Below are 4,177 nucleotides of genomic sequence, written 5' to 3' on the forward strand. Positions count from 1 at the left end.
CGGGCTGGTAAAGGCTTAAATGAATTATTGAGGAAGCGTGATATTGACGTTTTTAATAGCAACATAACTACCATAAGACGGATCTTGACAGACGAGTTACTTAAGTGAGCAAGCCACGAGCGACAACATATTATATAGATTGTTAATGTAGAATACTATATAGGTATAACTTGTTGATGTACTTATATATTAGTTTAGTTCTAAGTTTTGCTTTTCCAAGACATGTAATAATCATTACGTGTTAGTGAGATACACGTACATAGATAGTAATTTAGTACTAGCCACCATTTGTTTGATAACCTGTTACTACTGGTGGGAACCTATAATTGGCTGTTTGTTACTAGGGTTATATTATTTATATAATTTATTCTGAATTGTAAGCTGTTGGTTCTCCAAATAATAAATAATAGATAATAAAAATAATAATAAATAATAACATTTTCAGTACCTACACATCGTCACTACTTTGAAAAAATCTCGTATCTCATGCTTCTCCTCAAAGTTAGAACGCAGTAAGTCTATATGCATTCCATACATACTTACTACAATTTTCTTTTCATTGACAGACGAAGATACAAGTTTTTTTTAAAGTAGTGACGACATGTACCTAGGCTATTTCACCATAGTGACATTGACACTTGACACAGGGGGCGGGGTGTGAACTAATGGCCTGCTTCCGTAACGTCACAAGCGCTACGATTTTACTCGGCGCTTACGACGTTTCGGTCGCGATGATAAGCCCTGCATAGAGTGCATAGATTAGAAGTCGTAGTATAGAAGTGACATGGGTTTACATGGGCATTTTTTAATTTATGACTCTCAATTAGCGTGAGTTGTTAACAAAAAACATAAATCGCTGTTATTTTTGTAACGACAATCAAGCTTGAAATCTGTATTTAAAACTAAACTTTTTTCACGTTCTGAATTTAGATTATAGCTTAGTATAATTTACATAATTAAAACAAAAACGATGTGATTATTGAAATTCCATGCTTAATTATCGTTGCAAAACTGACAGCGATTTAACTTTTTCTTAACACCTCTGTGAGTCCCAATTTTTTTAAATGCTCACATAGAAAGCTGCATATGGACTGAGCGTACATGTGTACACGTAGCCGCAACTGGATATTAGTTATTAATGTGACTGTTGCATAATGTTAGGCATTAAAACATGAGTGTTGTTTTTGTTGTGTTAATAAGATAACATGAGTGTTTTAATGCCTAATTATGTATAGTCGCATACATAACTTTATCTACATCCATGTATGTATGGGCGCGGGTTTATCGTCCCATAGAAAATTTGAATTTCGCGCGTTTTTATACTCTCATAATTTGCTTGACCGTCTATCTACCCAAATTCATTCAGGCAGGTTAGGTACTGCACTTACATTTACATACTCACATGAAAATCGACACGCGTATTGAGAATCTGTTATGACATGTCGGAAAACTGTGCAATTCTGACAATAATAATTAAATAACCTTTTTTGCGTCGATAGTTATAATTTAATGTATGATAGGAAACTTGAAGTAACTTGCGTGTCACGTCTGCTTTTGTTGCATTTTTTTTACTCTTTGGTTTCAACGAAACATGGCCGCCGCAACATGGCGCTTCGGCATGAGTTTATATTGATACATTTTTTCAAAAGTAAGCGTGTTTAAACAAAAATGCAGTAAACCTACGTATGAAAAGTCACTCCTTGGCTTTTGTTAGATTTTCCTGAGCAGTTTGTACAGTACCTCACTACACATGACGACATTATTTAGACGAAATATTTTTCATTGCGATACGTCAATCTACCACAGCCGTTCGGCACAGACTAAGCGCGTTTGTGCCGATCGGCTCTAAGTGTTGTTACACAAAATCAAGTTGAGGTGCCGTCTCTAGTTAACATAATTACTCAAAGCTTGACACTGACAATTCTGTACCTATTTGGAAGTTTATAAGTAACATTGTTACTCAGCGTCAATATTTCCTTGTTGAACAGGCAATGTACGGCGAAGTGTCACTGTCGGACAATTTTCAATATTGTTAAATAGGTCAGCGGTGTTTTTCCCGCACTGAATGGCCTAATGGTTCAAACAGAAGTTCCCGCTTGTTGCAGAAAAAGCACCTTTTAGGTATGGAACGCCACGTATGTGTACTAACCTAACCTATAAACGCTATTATTATGAATAAAGAGTTTAGAATATACACTATACTTACAAGCATGCAAGTTTTAATTAATTTTGCCACGTTTTTTGTTATGCTCAGCGATTACAAGTAGGCATACATATTAAAGATGTAAAATAAAACAGTTTGTATGATTTCAATCAGTATTTTATTATATAAAAATATAGAAAATGCTGAAGCTGTTAAGAAATTTATATATAATATCCACTTAAAATAATAACCCAGGGTCTGAAATTTTAATTTGATGTACATATATCTATCGAATAATTTTAGCGGATCTCCAAGAGAGTAAAAATCAATTTGAATCATATTCGCATAGATTGTAACTATCTATTTTCCTTAATAGCTAGGTATTTTTATGACTTATTAATTATTATTTAAAAGAATTATGATTTTGCTAAAGTCACCCCGTTTTCCATATTATAAATAAGGTAACCTGATTGATCACAAATCGTAATTTTATGGTAACAATTTCACCCGTGGTTAGTCACATCACAGTTTGCGGGTAGATAATGTCGGTGATAAGTTATTAAACTTACAATAAAAATACATGGTAAACTAACCAATAATTGACCCTTCAATCGGGAGTTGTTTCCGTATATAAAATTGGTTGAGAATCTGGCTATACTATTAGGTACTAGGTACCTAATGGATATTTACAAAAAATAGATACATAGTTTAAGCATTAAAATAATACTATGACAAGAAAAACTGAAGTGTTTTGTTAAAAGAACTTAAGTTAGTCCAATTTAGGTATAGATTACGAATGGCACAAAATTCTCTGCCCATCTTCACTACGTGCGCCTTTTAGAAGACACACAAGGTTTTGTATTTTTGTATACCTAATTAATTATTTCTTATTGGCTAAAGTTATAGTAAAAGCGAAAACATATAATAAGATAGACTAGGCGCTACTGGTGGATAAGATTAACTTTTGTTTTTTTTAATGTGTTAAAAGTTATATATGATGTCTTTTCAAACCCTACATAGTGAATTTACAAGTATGTCTGGTATGAAAAAAGTAAGTTAAAAAACTTTAAATACATATTACAAAATACTTACGTAGGTAATATAAAAGAAAAGTAAACGTAGATTTCAAAAATAAGTAGCTAGCTGAATAAAGAAATGACACTGGAAAACTTAAAAATAATAGAACTTATCAATTACAATGGTATCAATTTTGAAATGGTGATATAAAAAAAAACATAAGTTTTAATGTTGAGGTACAATGAAATAAGGTAATGTACCTACGAGTACCTAGTATAGATACTTGTGACAATAAATACTGATTTTTATCTAGGTATAGTTTATCAAAACTATTTATTTTGTGTATAATATCACTTTTCGTTTTTCGCTATGATTCGATATAAATAAATGGTATCGTTATGAGTATATTTACACGTAGTTATCATTTTTACTGTCAATCGCGCCTCAAATACGCTGCCACACAAAAACACACTTAAGTATATGACATTTTGCATACATCCCAAAACAAAATATCCCCAAACAAATTAAATCAGAAATAAGTGTAACGGATACCTTAAAGTACTGAAATAGTTAGTTCCAAATAAATAGCCCTCATTTGCTTAATTCTGGGTCAGTAGGTCGAAAATACTAAGAACATTTACGACTATATTTATACCTTGTTACATTCCTGGTTGCATTAAATAAGGGTCGGCTGTTTATTTATACAATAATGACAATACAATGACAAAAGGCTGTAGTCGAATATTCATTTTTAACATTGAAAGTCATTGTAAAAGATATGAAATCCATGGATTCTTTTCGCATTCGCGTTCTTTTCGTATTATCAAGAACCTATTATGAGTTTATTTTTATAAAGTTATATACTGAGTTTGGTTCACATGGGGGGCAAGAACCATACCGTTCTACCCTAGGGATGATCAGAGGGCGCTACGAGTCCTTGTATAAATTAGGTACTCATATGAGAGATGTGACCTGGGTGGCCGAGCGGAAACAGGCATCTGCCGTGATTGCAGAGTA

The sequence above is a fragment of the Leguminivora glycinivorella genome, chromosome 14 (genome assembly GCF_023078275.1).
Source record: "Leguminivora glycinivorella isolate SPB_JAAS2020 chromosome 14, LegGlyc_1.1, whole genome shotgun sequence".
In the NCBI taxonomy this organism is placed as follows: Eukaryota; Metazoa; Arthropoda; class Insecta; order Lepidoptera; family Tortricidae; genus Leguminivora; species Leguminivora glycinivorella.